General features: G+C 37.0%; 1 protein-coding gene across 4 annotated transcripts in view; it reads left to right on the top strand.

The window, feature by feature from the left end:
- Positions 1 to 1,108: 1,108 nt before the first annotated feature.
- prrc2a (proline-rich coiled-coil 2A) overlaps positions 1,109 to 16,377 on the top strand; it is a 141,071-nt gene continuing 125,802 nt past the window's right edge. For 3 of the 4 annotated variants that reach the window (XM_039768775.1, XM_039768776.1, XM_039768774.1), the window contains exon 1: positions 1,111 to 1,301. The gene's annotated coding sequence lies outside the window, so the exon portion shown is untranslated. Of the gene's footprint in view, positions 1,302 to 16,377 lie in introns of all 4 variants that reach the window. The other variant, XM_039768777.1, reaches the window with a different exon arrangement.

The following is a 16,377-nucleotide window of genomic DNA, read 5'->3' as shown; positions in this document are numbered from 1 at the left end:
CTTCTTTGTGGTCTTCTGGACACTATAATACCTAAGTCCTTCTCATAAGGTGTATTTTGAGATTCATGTTTCCCATTGTGTGTTCAAGTCTATGTACAATTCTTTCTTTCCCTTACATTAAATTTCATCTGTCCCACCCTGGACTGTCACCCTGATTTGGTGGGTGAGTTGTGCACCTTAGGGATGCTTTGTGCTCCTGGTTGGATCTCCTTTGGCAAAAAGGATTTGGCTGAACAGTCAGACAAAGAACTGTTCACAACAACCCTCATAATGGTACACATAAAAAAAATCCAATGTATCCTGCCCAGGATAGGGCTACTAGAACCCACTCCTTGAGCCAGATCTAAGGGTGGCATTCACTGGTGAGCACTTGTTGGTCAGGCTCAATTTGAAACTGTGATGTGGACCTGTCTTCTGGGCTTGCTACCTGCAAGATGAACATATGATGCTAGTTTAGTGCAAGGCATAGGAAGAAATATCTAGACAGACCAGAACATGGCAATGGAAACAGGTTTTGGGATGTGGAAAAGTAGCAGCTAGATATTTTGATTTGATATATTTTATTAATCCCTAAAAGGAAATTGTCCTTTCGCATTACTTTTGGAGGTCAGAAAGTATGGTCAGCCATTGTACAGTGCCCCTGAAGCAATTTACAGGGTAATGTATGAGCTTAAATAATACCCACCCACATATTTTTCAAACTGGCCTTATCTTCAAATGAATGCCTGAAACTAACCAGACACTATATGCGCAGCCATCACACTAAAAATATAAATTAACAGGACAAAAAAAAAACATAATTCAGAAAACAGCAAATAAAAATTGTTTTATTCACTTCAGCATTTTTAATTCTTTTATACGTTTTCCATTCAAACAGCCGGATCACTTTAAATAGAAAACCACACATATTTCCAACTGGTGTAACGTGAGGGCACTGCACGTCTGCGCAGTCTGCTAGTAAATGTAAACTAAGAGTGTGGGAGGATGTATCGCGTAGCCACGCCCATTTCCGTTCTGCTGTCCCACGATTCGATATTTCGTAAAAGGAAAAAAAAAGAAGGGACGTACGGGACCTCATTATGCAAATCACGACATCCGCGCTCCGCCCCCGACGTTCTGGCGTCTCCAGTAGCCGTTGACGGCTCCTCCGGAGTGGTGACGGTTTGATCTGTCTCTCATTCTTTTTTCCCCCCTTTTTTTGTTTAATAATTTCAATTTGGCCCGTTTCTTAAACCCGGCTAACTTCAATTTTAATCCATATTTTCACACTACATTAGAGACACCCGGCAGGACGAGCCCAGGTCTGTATTATCTAGCATCTTATTGTATTTTCCGGTGCTTACAAAGTTTATCTTTGTATTTCCGCATTATTGTAAATCAGTATGTGATCCAGATGCGCACAGTTGGAGTTGTTATATCAATATTATTAACGCCTGCCCCGGTAAGTTGTTGTTGTTTGCTGCCCGACGCCATTTTGTTTTGTTCTTGGGGTTTTCTTGTCGCAGGAGGCTTGGAAATGTCGGGCTCATTGCTTGCCGAGTTAAACTGATAGATTGTCCTGTACGAGTATAATGTATGCTGTTTATTTAGTCATTGAGCATTTGAAATGGAACGGTTGTATGTCACGTTTTAGAGCAAAAGAGAAATTCAGACTAGAGGCGGCCATTGTGAAAACGGGACAGAAGCGCAGACCCTCACTGCTCTGGCCGAACTTGGCTGCAGCGATTTCGAAGAATAAGTAACACACTTGTAATCTGAAATCGATCAATATCTAATAAATGTTACAGATACTGGACTGTCCAAGTAGCTTTTATTTTAGTGCCGTATTATTTTTACAGCCATCTTTGCGTATCGTTTAAGTCCCCTTCTATTTGGCCAGGGTATACAGGACTATTATATCTGATGCCAGACCCCCCTCCCATAGAACACACGTATACGTAGTTACTAGATGGATATCTTGTTTAAGATCTTTCTAGTTAGAAATATCGGTTTAGCGATCCATTTCGATTGAAAGTAGCCCACGTCAATTTTTAAATATATCAGGATTGTCTTGGTTATTGCGCATTTATATACTTCATAGCAAGATTTCACATAAGTATAATCCCATTTCTGTAGTTTTAAGAAGATCGAGATTCACACGTTTTCATTTTATCGTTTTGTTAAAGGTTGTCTCGTTGCATGAATAGTATCACGTAGTATAGTACATTTTTAGGTGGTCTTAAGTTCTTCGTAAATGCTCAGCATTGCATCCTTGCAATGTTTTGTATAATTAATGTAAATCGTGATATAAATATTATTGTGTCGTATTTACGCCGACCGAATGCGCGATTGAATCCCATGCCTTATCAGTTCGATTACTTTAAAGACGTCACATCAGACTGGGAGTAACGCGTGGCGTTTGAGGCCCTACGGTTGTGTGTGTGTGTGTGTGTGCGCGCGCGGATGAGTACAGCATGAAGTGTTGTTGCTTGGAGGTGCTTCATATTTCTATCATTTTTACATTCGCCACATGTGCTTTTTTGCCAGTCTTAGAAGTAACGTGCAGAGTGTTTCTAAGGGTAAAACAGTACGTTCTTTTTACAACTATATTACCTTATTTTCCTGTATAGTTCCCAAACACAATCATGGCCTTGTCTCCACAATCTTAGTACCAATGATGTATAGTAAAAACCGTTATTGTTTGTTGGGTGGGTTTGTGCGCTTGTGCTGTTTTGGTCTGATAATTTTCTGTATTGTATAGTGTAAAATATGCTGTAATAATTACAGTTTGATGTTTTAATACGTTATCGTCAGGCCTAGAAAACTGTATCAAGAGTAGGCATTCAGTATTATTTCTTTTAATTAATCAGAATATTCTTATTTCTATCGGTTTTATTTTTAATATAATTACATTTATTCACGTGAAATTGTGTTGCCGTGGAAACTGTCAGGCACACTGGTAAGACGACCGACCATTTGGGATGTGTAGTCTTGCATCCTTGAGAGAAGGCTAAATACTCACAGAGCATTTGAAGAAATACTCAAAACCTAGCAAAATACCTGTTTATAAGTGGGAGACAAGTACCGGGAGTTTTGTAATATTAACCATTCTTAGGACAGAGGAGGATAAAATAGTAGCGGTGAGTGAGTGCTTTTTTAAGTAAAACAGCAACAAAAAAAAAATCAAACATGCACGTTTTAGTTTCTATGAGTAGTTACAAAAAAGGAAAGGGTGTCTGCTCATAGCAGGTTTACGTTTCTTGTTCCTGTTAAGACTTAATTTTTTTATCAGCTCATGTAAAGATACAGCGTTAAGGCAACATTGTTTGTTGCAATGAATTGCTTCGTGGACAGCATTAAAAGTTGCTTGAGTGTTTGTTTAATGCTCACTCAATTTTATACTTAAACTGACCAAATCTGAAATAAAGATTTCATGTTGTATTTGGTTCTAGGTGGTGTTATGGTTTTAGTGTAAAATATAAAGTTGACTATTCTATTTTAATTGCTGTGTTTCATAGGCATGTAATGTAATAGTTTTGTTTAATGTGAGTGAGCTATACTGTTAAAAAAAAAAGTTAAATTTACGGTAAATTACTGGCAGCTGGGTTGCCAGAATTTTACTGTAATAAATAAGGTGACAATAGTTTTAGGTCTACGGTGCAACTTTGTAGAAAATAACTTTTTTTCATTACAACACATTCCAACAGAAAGGAATGTTTAACCATAACCAGAAACCCATGCACGGCAATAAATATGCCAATCAATAAACCATTAGAAAGTATTATCAGGACCAAATGCCAGTATGCACTTTGCTTCAATAAAGTAACAACAAACAATAGCAAACATGTGCAATTTAATTATACAAATTGAAAACAATTCAGTGTTTAAGGAAGTTACGACACATTGTCTGATGGAGAAGTAAAGTTTGCTTTTGTGGTGTTTGGTGTTCTACAGGTGTGGCAGCTTATCAAATACAACCCACCATAAATCAGCTTCAATAATCTCAAAAAACCTTCAACACGCAGGGAAAAATTTGTCTGCTAACTTTCAAGTTTCTTTCCCTCCTGTTCAAAGGATTACGGTTCACCAGGAACAATATGGTAAAAGGTGGTGTGTCCTTATTCAAATATCGTAACTTTAGGGGTGACTGACACAGCGTTTTACTGTTTTAAATGTTACAGTTGTTTACCTTTGCTGTTTAACAGTTTTACACTCTAAAATTGGCAGAGATTTTTTTAAGTGTAATTGTAATGTATCAGTAAACGGTATGTAGCATATTTTGAAGGTAGAAAAATATCACTTTTACAGAACTCGACTGTTTTATATAAAAAAAAAAAATAATTGAAAAGTATTGTTTAAGATATACAGGTAATTTTCAGTAGAACATAAGGTAACTTTTCTTTTTCAGAAATTTTACTTTCACCATTTACAGTATTTTTACCGTAACATTTACAGACATTTTTTACATTGTATATATTTTTGTAAGGTTGGGCCTGTGAAAAAGTAAAAATAATCTAAGTATCCAATTAAAAAAAAATTAAAGAAATAATACATTGATGTAGTATATGCTTTGTATTTTTGACTTTTAATGAGCATTACTGTATTTGGTTTTAGAACTGCTGAAAGATTAGATATACCTCTTGAATATGTAGAGATACATCAATAAAGAGTAAGCTTGTAGCTGAAGGCCACAAAATTCAGAATGCACTGTTTCTTCACCTCATGCTGGGAACATTTGCTTGTAATGAAAGTGAATTTATCACATCTATAGTCCCCCGAGCTGAGGTAAAATTTAATAGAAAACAAATTATGAACTTTGATATATTAATTAGTAAGGTACCTCGTATACACAGTATATCTCTTGAATGTTAGTGCCTGCTGAAAGTGTTGCGTTTTTGGAATTGGTTAAAAAAAATAACCCAAAACAAAAGCAGTATATTATATTTTCATTTCCATAACATAAACCATTTACTGAATGAAAAGGTAAGATGCTATCGTATTATTTATTTTACCCATGTTAGGAGTCGAAATTTATCAGAATTGTGCTATTCACTGCATATTTATGTATTTTTTTTTCCCTCTGACAATATTAAAATCGCAACATTTCAGTTTCTGAGTGACACTAAGGCCATGCTTGATGCTCAGAATGTTGACGTGCACGCATCATGGCTGCCGTGCGTTCCCAGGTCTTCTTTTGACGCATCCTCTGAGCACGTCATCAGAAATTAATGCACTGCGTGCACAAGTTGCACTACCAGCAAAAATTTGGGTTGCGTATGTGTTCAAGTTTTGTTTAGTGACATCAGCTTTGCAGTTTACTATCAACATCTCCATAGTGACAAACATTTCTGTCAGAATAGCTGACCTCAGATCTGCCAGCTCTATGAAAGTGGATATTTTTTAATATGGAAGATGAAGTGGAAACAAATTCAAGACTGATACGTCAGAGGGTGGGGGAGTGGGGATTCAGGTGTTGCAAGGTAATGCAGGGTGAAGCTGCATTGTAGTCTCCAATAAGATCAATATGTGTGCTTCGATGTTTGTTTGATGAATGGTTTTGATGTGGTGAAGCAAATTATCAAACTTATATGTTGGCATATGAAAATGTTTGTGGTGCTTTTCTTCATCCATTTCCTGCATAGTAATGATGTGATACATTTAAAGGTCTCGCATACCATCTTCTATCTTTTTTTGCCCCATCACAATAGCATTAGAATGCAAAGATTTTTTATCTTCAACATCTTTCTTCCCTCAACTTACAACACAATAAAACTGGACATTGTTTTTGTACAGTGGTGATGTCTTACACTGACATCTGGTGGAATCCTCCAGATTTACATAACGTGCAAGAAAAAGTATAGTTGGTGCACTGCTTGCATAGTAGCAGTGTCCGCAAGTGTATAGGTTGCATAGCGTTACGTATATCCCGGGCATTAGTGTTCCTCTTTTGTGTAAATGTGAAGTGTACCATCTCCCACTTACATTCTGCTTTAGCCTAATGTGTGTATTGCTTTGAAAATATTGCAGTCAGTCAATAAATACTAGCCTTGCATAACTAGGTGCTAGTTGTGTAAATCTCAGTAGCTTAATCTGCCAGTTTTTTACGGTGCATCTTAATAGGGACATACTGTATGTATCCTGATAACATGGTGATTTTCAGAGTATTTATAGGTTTAAATTGCTTATAAAGCAAAGATGGCATTATATGGCTGTTGTTTAAAATTAAAATCCCTGTGGCCACGAAAAAACTCGTAACCCCTGGGCGACCTTAAATTTCTTGGCACCCATCTCCATTAGCATCTTTTGTTTTGCAAACTTGCCAATCAGCACAAGCAGCCTGCTATCCTATCACTCCCACTGCTGCAGCTCAACTTGGGCAAAAAGTTCTCCCAGCTCAAGTCTCGTTTATCTGGGTGTGAGGTGCCTGGAGTTGTTTAGGGTGAATAATATATTGTTATTTGGAACACGTGTTTTATGTGTGTTCCATGTCTACAAAGATCTACGTAAATGTATGATGACAGGAAATGCAAGAAATGTTGAACACATACACAAAACAAACTAAAAGTACTAACAACAAAATTTTGATATGAAGTGTATATGTAATGTGTGAAGACTGAAGTCCAAATATCAAATAAACACTTTCACAAAAGGTACACGCATAACAAAACAAGTGCACTTTTATATTAAGAATATAACTGAAGAAAAAGATATTGGGTTAGGGTATGAAGCTGACACAGCTGCTTGGGTGGTACAGTGGTAAGAACTGCTGACTTATAATATAGAGGTTGTGGGATCGATTCCGGGTGCTTCCCAGATTTACTGTTTTGAGTAGTGAGCTGCTCTTATTGTTACTACTATACAATAAAAACATACATTTGATTTGAGTGTGTAAATTTATGGTACTTGTAAGGGTGTTTTTTTTATATATATAAAAACTTTCAATCACGTTCACACCCCCTTCCAAGCCACTCCCCCGGTTCTGACACTGCTGTTTTCAAATAAAGACGTGCTATAGCAGAAGTGAACTCAGATGAGGTTGAGGGTTCTATATCGGAGAAAAATAACAGAAGGCCTCCCTGCAAGAAAAGTCCAGTCACACATAAGAACAATGCAGCTGCACCAGGTGTAAAGGTGAAAAAGATGGCACCGTTTGGGTGCAGCAAGAGGTTTGCTCTTATCCTGCAAGTCAATCTGCCACACCCATATCCTTTAACGGAACAGCAGGGCATGCTGACTTTGCCAAGTATTGTACAAAATTCTGTATGTGATTGTTTTGTGATGTTCTTTATATGAAAAACATTTATATGTTACTTCTATAAAAGCCTCATCAAATGTAATTTACCTTAATGCATTTACTTACCTTCCTTCAGCGTAAAGTCACAAGTAGACTGCAGAGCTTCCTGTGTTTGATTGACACGGGCATGCTGACAAAGTACATGCGCAGTGCCACTCTTTATTTAGGAAAAGATCAGTTGTATAAAGTGTGACGGGTGCTTTCACCTGCAGCTAAAATCATTTGCATTCTGAAATAGCATTGCATGTTTCATTTTCAAACAATCGTCACAGTGGTAACCTGTTCTGTTTCTGAGCTACACAGATGACGCAGTGGAAAAGCATCCCTGGATTTAGCTTTATCATTATTATTATATAATAAATACATTTTATGTGAGTCTAACATCTGGTGTAAATTTATAGTACTTGTAGAAGATGTTACTTTTCCTCGCACCTGGACATTCACATCAACATGTCTTTTAAACAATTTTTTAAATTCAGTTTTATTCTTGGATTCTCGAGTAAAACTGAATTTCAGTGATTTTGTTTTAGTTTTATTATTGGATTCTTGATTAAAATTTAATTTGAACGATTATTTTATTCAGTCTTATTCAAGGATTTTTGAATAAAAAGAATGTCCGTGTATGAGGGAAAGAAACATCCACCATAGATGCTGCATTGTTTGTTTGCTCAGCAAGACACCAAGAAGAAATGATTGGGTTGCATTTGTGTCTGCTTTTATCCCTTCAGAGCTAACTTTTACAAATACCGTGTACACTGGATGTTACTTATATCAAATTTATTTTTTTATGTGATAATAATAACAGCTCACTACTTAAAGGGCCAAATGCAGAGATGATATGGGTTTTGAATATATTATATTGAGGTTGCTAAGTGGTAGCTTATTCACTGCGCCATCTGCGCAGATCTCTCACCGAGCAGCATTACCAGTGTGACTGGTTGGAAATGAAATGTGCAAACACACATGTATGCGGAACGTCTTTCACTTTGTACTGGCTGATAGTTGGGTTTCAGCAACATGTCAGTTGATCAATTTCTTTTTCTTTGGTTTTATTCCTGAATAAAGGCATACTTATGTTGTTATACCTTTTGTAAAAGTGTTTATTGGATATTTGGGCTTCAGTCCTCACACATCCTACACCATGTCAAAATTATGTAGTTATTACTATAAAATATGAAAACTGTTCCTGTTTTATCCTTGTGTTCAGCATTTCTTGCCTCGCATTTCCTCTGTTCTGCATTTACACAGATTGTTGTAGAAATGGAACATACATGAAATGTATGTATTTCAAATCTCAGTATTTCATTGCCTCTATAATTCCTTGCAAATGCATCGCCAGGTAAACACTTCAACAGAGACTTGAATTGTGAGGATTGCAGCAGGGTCATGCCTTTATTTGACTGAATGCGGGCGGAGGAAGTAACAGGCCCAGTTCTGTTAATCTACACATTTGCAAAACAAAAGCAGGTCATTAGCACAGTGATCAGGACAATTTAAGGAGGTCATGGACAACGAAAAAAATCATAAGCTTAAGGGATTCTAGCATTAAGGGAATGTTTACTTGCTTCATTAAATGGTCTTCTATTATTTACTTACAATATATGTGTCTAGTGCAGAACTGCGCTAGTTTGACTTAAAGCAAGCTTCTTATTACATTGTTTATAGTAAATAACATATTTCCCAAATAGTAGGTCATCAAGGATCATCATATTTGTGAAATAGACCTTGTGGGTGGAGAAAAAAGAAGGGGAAAAAATGTAAAAAGCAGAATGGAGAAAATTAGTTCTCTGGCCTAGAGATTGCATTTTTCTTACCTGCTCTCTGTAAACAGAATTCCGTTTACTATTTTACACTGGTTGTGCTTATTTGCAGTAAGGCATGTCATGACACTGTGTCATGTGAAAGTAAGACAGCATTAAGCAGCAAAAAATCTAGTTGTGTGCTTAGTTGTTAGCACTTGGATTCACCTTAGTGGTGATGATGGTTTATATTCGAAAAAAAAGTGTCAAATTCAGACATGCTCATGCAGAATGTTGATGTGGGACTGGAAGAGTGTGGCAATTTGTGGTTTTGTTAAAGCATAAATAACTACAAGTGAATTAGTGTAACAGGTGAAATTATCAAGATTAAAAGTTAATTTACGATTTTTATCTTGTGGGTGTTTTATTTATTTTATTATTAACCACTATAGTCTGTGTTGTAGTATAGCATGCACAGGCTGAACAGTTTCTGCTGCATTTAGAGCTAGAAATGCAGAGATTTTGCATGGAATCAACTTGTGTTTGCTTTAGTGTATTTTTTTTTTTTGTTAGAAGTTGACAACATCAGCCCCTTATTAAAAGTAAAAGGGAACTGGCACCAATAGAAGAAGATTCTGCTGATACAGCTAGATAAATGCATGTTGAAATATTTATGGGGCTTTAGTACAATCCCTGTTAATGCCATTGGTTTAATTTTAGTGTTCTACAATTGTTAAAATCTGAGATGTCTGATAACAAATCTGGGGCCTCATGCATAAACGGTGTATACACACAGAAATGTTACGTAAGAATGTTTCCACGTTCAAATCGCGATGTATAAAACCTGCACTTGGTGTAAAGCCACGCACTTTTCCACTGTATCTCATACCCTGTCTTACGCAAGTTCTCCGCTCGGTTTTGCAGACTGGCGGCACCCAGCATCAAAGCAGTGCTACTGTTCCTGTGTGGTTACTCCTTTAATTCTTAGAACCACATTCCTGCTGCGGCTTTATAAATACACTGAAACTAACCACATATTGTTTATTAGTGTAATGCATCTGATTGTAATTAACTTGTAACAATATAATGGTCCAGGGAATAGCCATAGTATTCCAAATACCATAACTGCTTTAGCGTTGTTACTCTCACTGCACCTTTTTTTTTCTTCTTTCAGCTGCTCCTGTTAAGGGTTGCCACAGTGGATCATCTTTTTCCATATTGCTCTCACTGCACCACTCGGGAGTATTTATATCACCGTATCTGAGCGGGGAATCGCAGCAGCTGATCGGAAAGAGAATTATCAATATATAGCATCAAGCACACCCTGCCTCAGCCACGGCAAAACGTTTCAAAACCTTTCCTGTACGGACCTCGCGGTTCAGAAACGGTTTCATCCCAAGAACTTTAAACAGTCAATAAAGTCCATCAAGTGCTCCTTGTAGAACTGTTTGTACTTATAAGTACAATCACCTTACTGTAAACTTGCACTACAGTTATAATATTGCACAACCTGCGCCACTTTATAAAGTGCGTATTTACATATGATGATGATATCATTTTTAGGATGAAATGCAGCAAAATATGTTGATTATATTATATAGATAAAACTTTAACTTCATTTAAATAATCTATATCGTTAATAATTAAACATTTGAGGACACAGTTCCGCAGCGCTAGCTAGTTCACAGATTGATCCTATCTTGTGCTGTGTTCTTTCTGGGGCTGATGCGACACTGGAAGGATAGATGGATAGAATAATTAAACATGTACTACAAAGACATTTCAGTGTTCCTTAAAAGTTTTGAAGAATCGTCGTCGTAAGCTTACAGATGGCTTAACGTCTATTACAGAGCTGATTGTGTGCCGAATGGGTATGTGGAGAAAGAAAAGTAAACACAGGAATTGGAGGTTAGTATGTTTGAAAGAGACAGTACTGCTACAATAATTTCATCAAAGGTCGCACACAATCACGCACCGTGTTCCCCTGTTTAATAACATGTTTTAACTATTGTCATGAAAAAGATATCATGTATACATCTCAGTATTTAAATCATTCAGAGAGTTGTAATATCACAAATGTAATGGATTCTGTGTCCTGTCGGAGAAAGAGAAAGCGGAAGCACGTAGTGATTCACACACACAGAGCAAAAGATCAAATACAAAACAAAGCATTTAACGTGCTACTTTAATTACAATAAGCTTTGAGAAGCTGGTTAATGAAACGATTTTAAGATGAAGTTTATGATGTTCTACTTTAATGACAAAATAAACTACGTAATTAAAGTGGAAAGTTTGAGATTGAAGTTGACATTTCATGCTTTTTTCCTACTGTGTGCCTTTTTTTTTCCTCTGTACCCTAATAAGCTTTCATATGACACTCAAACGGTGAGCTACAACTCGTCTTTTCTCGGCGACTTTGATATGTGACTTTATTTTGGGCAGTGTGCGACTTTGTGAACTTGAGCTTTCGAGTTTCTCCGACACACTATTTCAGTCAATCAGCTTCCTTTTCTTGTTTATACTGTTGTTTACACTGTTTAAACCAACAAATAGTACGTTTTTCCTTGCCTCCACTTGGTATTCGCTGAAATTTTTTCATTTTCCTGCTTGCTTTTTCCATTGTCTTTTTACAGAACACTGAGCTTAAGGGCTATTTATATTGATTTGCATATTCAAAGAGGCGTAATTCTGGGAGGAAATGGGACGGGACAGCAAGCGATTGCACGAGTGTTACTTTTCACACTGATCGGGATTTATGTAGCGGAAGTGGGTGAACGCACAGATTCTGGCATCTGGATTTTTCTGTACGTAAGCACATTTCGGCTTTTGCGCTTACGTCATGTTATAATGTGAATTCTACGCATGCCGTTATGCATGAGGCCCCTGGTGAATACTGGAAATGTATCTGTTTGCTGTGTTGATTTTGTACACTTTTCCCCACTGTTGGCGTTGAAGAAGATAACCCCAGTGGAAGTAGAGGATTTAAGGTAGGCTAATAGTAAAAATGATAAATGGTTTGTTTCTTGTTAAAAGAAGTCACCCCTTCCCCCAACCCGCTAACATTGTGGAAGGTCCAGTAATATATCTTACCTATTTACAGAAGAGATCAAGAAACCTAATAGGGTGTTTAGGTTGTATATTGTGAGGTGTGGTGTTCAATTCAGAAAAGGTTATGCTCAAGTTATATAGCGTACTACTGAGGCCTCATGTGGACTACTGTATTTAGTCTTCATTTGACAAAAATGACATAGCTGTGCTTGAGAATCTCTGGGCTGATTCTGGGACTAAGAGGCTGTGAGCTATGAGAAGATATTGAAGGAGCTGAACTTGTTCAGTTTTAGCAAATGAATATTAAAAGTGGTCATATTTGAAGTGTTTTAAATTATAAAGGAAGTAGTACAGTAGATCCCAGTTGTTACATTAAAATAATAATTGCAACAAAAACTCGGCGACACTCGCGTGCAACAGGGAGTGATTAATAAAGAATATGGCTATGTTAAATATTAGTGCATCAATATAATTGTTCCCAGACATTTTCTTTTACTACTTGTTTTCCTTTTTCTTGCTACCTTGCTGCAGGTTTAATAATATAGCATAGTGTGGCTTTACTGCACTTCTGTTTCTTTGGTGAGTGTGAATTTTTTTATGTCACATTTTAAGTCATGCTACTTGCTTGTTACTCTCAGTAACTGTCTTAAAACCTGGATATTTCAACACTTTTTAGGATTGTGTGGTCTCTGGTGGCAGTGTCAGTTTCATGATGTTCTGCTGTTTGGATTTAAAGAAATCTGACCGAATATTATGAAAAGGCAAACACATCGCACCCACTGTTCAACTGACAACCGTCTTCCTGCCATTTTGTAATGCAGGGCAGGTGCTGCCATCTATCAGCAACAAAAAAACATTTTGTGTGAATTCTCCATGTATTAAACTCAAGTTATAGTGTAATGAAAATTGCATAATTAGATCTGGACCTCCCTATATATTTTCTTATCAGTACAACATTAACAGGTTACTTGCCTTGGGCAGGTTGTGACAGCATGGATTTGGGGGAAAAAAATAAGATATTGACTCGTTTCTGCATCCTTTCCAACTAGTCTAAACAAAACTATTTTTTATTTTATTTTATATAGATATTTATTTAGATATTTTATTTTAAAATTTTTTCCCCAGTTTTGCTGTTCTTTTTCTTTCATTCCTTCATTTCTTAAAGTGTCGTATTGTGATTTCCATTGAATGTTACACTGGTCTCCAGTATTATTTGGTGTATTTTTTTTAAGTTTGAATGTTGACAACCAACAAAATATTAGGATTGGTACCCTCATCATTATAGTGATGTGCTGTGTCTGAAGCATCAGTGGTGGTGCAGAGTCACAGATTTAGTAGGTTTCTAGAACAGTATAATTTCATTTCCAAACTGAATTGAAAAGAGTACATTTATAATGCTAGTTGAAATTTTACATAGCGATTTTGGAGCCAAAGTACTCTAAAATGTAATAGGTAATTTAAATGGTATGGCAGTGAGTGTAATGTAACCTGTAGTTAGTACGGTATATTACTACATTTAAGGCCAGTCACACTCTGTGGCAAATTGTACAGTTTTCAAAATATTTTACACCACGAAGCTCATGCATAGTGAAGACTTTTTTTTTTTTTTTAATACATGAATTTAAAAATAATGGATTGACCACTTGAGAATTTTGACTTTATGAAGGAGGCCGTAAAATGGTAGATGGTAGAAATCAAGCAAAAAGGAAAGATTTGAAAAAATATAAAATTAGTACTTTGTGACTTGTATAACTGCTTAATTTCACTTGTGTATTAATTTTTATTTTCTAATTATTGGCATTAAACTTCTACATTTTCTTACATTTAAACATAAGAACCTTTTTTCCTCTACAATTTTACTCAAAAAGTCTTCCCACTGTAAAATTGTTGTTATTTAATTATCCATCCATTTTCCAACCTGCTGAATCTGAATACAGGGTCACGGGGGTCTGCTGAAGCCAATCCCAGCCAACACAGGGCACAAGGCAGGAACCAATCCCGGGCAGGGTGCCAACCCACCGCAGGACACACACAAACACACCCACACACCAAGCACACACTAGGGCCAATTTAGAATCACCAATCCACCTAACCTGCATGTCTTTGGACTGTGGGAGGAAACCCACACAGACACGGTGAGAACATGGAAACTCCACGCAGGGAAGACCCGGGAAGTGAACCCGGGTCTCCTAACTGCAAGGCAGTTAAATTTGCTCAGTAATAACTTTATATGACTTTCATTATAATAGCACAGACATAAACAAAATATACACATCACAAGAAACGCATATGCTGTAAACAATGCAAGAAAGCCAATTTTCTGACTTGGGTAGCATTAGGAGTAGGTGTTTTAACTACCGTATTTTTCACTCCTTAAGATGCACCTGAGCATTAGATGCACCTAGGTTTAGAGGAGGAAAACAAGAAAAAAATAGTCAGAACCAAATGGTGTACTAATATATTTAATAAAATACAGCAGAATAATATTTCAACCATGTAATGTCAACAGCAGTATTAAGAGCTATCATCACTGTCATTAACAAATGAGGAGAAACTTTGGTTCAGCACTCTTCTAGTTTTCTGGAAACCCCAAGAACTCATCACCAGTGTCAGAATTTATGAAGCCCAGTTGCTCACAATCACTTAGCAGGAGAACGTGTCTATCATGCGGCATAACCTGTCCAAAGCCACCAGGTGACAAAGCACATTTGGACCAATGCTCCCTGAAGTTATATCGCCATTTCAGTCCCATCTCTTATCATCTCGATGTCTTTTGTTGTGAGTTCCCACTTTGAAAAACAAGAATGCGGTGCAAGCGCAGCCCGCGATTCAAAAAATTGCTCTGCATACCCGTTTGTATTGTCTGACAGTAGCTGAAAGTATTCCTTCCACACGAACCTTGCTGTAGGCACACTGGCTGTGCGAATGCGCTCAACTGGGGAGACATCGGCTGGTGTCCAATCAGCTGATGCCAGTTCCTCACTCTCTTACTCAATCTCCTGATCACTCTCAACAAAATCAGATTCTGAAAAATCAGAGTCTAACTCGGCGATAATGCGAAAAACATCATCTGCTGAGTATTTTGTTTTCTGTACTCGCTTCGCCCCCTTGTGAGATGTCGATGCCATCTTTCCTTTGTTTACATTTCGTAACTCACGCACATGCAAGGATTAGATGAAGAGTCAATGAGTCTAACATTCCTCCAAGCAAAGAGGGAATGCCTGTAACGTAACGGTGAGTTTTGTCCCCATTAACAGCTGATTGTCGCCCTCTACTCCTGGATGTCGACTTTTGTCAGGTAATACACATCACGGTCTGTGACACAATATTCGCTCCATAAGACGCACAGACATTTCCACACTACTTAAGTAGTGGAAAATACGGTACTTTAGTAGATTTGCCATTAAAAAAACTTTTGAACATATTTATTCATTTTTATTAGTAGGCCAACTTTTCTGATTGCCTGCATTAAAGTTTTGCTTCAGCTGGTAATGTGAAAAAAGAAGCAAAGTTTAGTGCGGTTTCAGAATGTTGTCTCTTGCATGCAGTGCTCAACTGTTATCTCTGCAGAAACATTATTTGGATCCAGTTCACCTACTGTATAAGCTTCTTTTGCTTTGCTTGAAAATCTTTCTCTGCATTGTTTAAATGAGTAGTTTCCTGATAAATTCTGTAAAATTTAGGTAATATTTTTTCATAGGTACTATGAACAAGACGTGTGGTAAATTAAATTATGTGGAAGAAATACTTAAAGATCATTTTAATGCAACATTTAGTACTTTTAGTCATTTTATTTGCAAGACATGTAAAGTTTCAAAATGACTCAATTTTCAAGAAACATAAGCGGACCATTATAGCTCATAAAAGTGAAGGTTGAAATGTAAGGTGTCAGTGAGTAGTTTCTAACACCAAAAAAAGGAACTTGAAAACTAGAGGAAACTCTAGCAGGAAAGTGCTTTATTGACCCAAAACTACAACAGAATTGATAAGTTTCTGACTATCAACAGCTTGTGTAATTGGTGCCTAACAAGACAGTAGCCGAACAAAGTTGTATTTTCATCTGCGAAGAGAAGTCTTTAAATTGTAGGTTTCACAAGTCGAGTGGTAGTAACAAAGCTATTGCTAAAATTGAAAAAAGGCTTGTCTTGGTTAGGAACCACTGCCAGTGTCTGGGTACTTGGACATTAAAGCATGGAACAAATCAACGATTGTAGATCTCAGGGGTGGACAAATTGTAAATGCATATGGTAGTCTGCTGGGCTACCAGCTTTGTAAACTTGGTAGTCCAGGTACAATTCTTTCTGCCAGCCCAGGTTT

This window comes from Polypterus senegalus, chromosome 11 (genome assembly GCF_016835505.1).
Source record: "Polypterus senegalus isolate Bchr_013 chromosome 11, ASM1683550v1, whole genome shotgun sequence".
Lineage (NCBI taxonomy): Eukaryota > Metazoa > Chordata > Cladistia > Polypteriformes > Polypteridae > Polypterus > Polypterus senegalus.
Note: the sequence above shows the minus strand (reverse complement) of the source record. Positions and strands in the feature narration are given on the sequence as shown.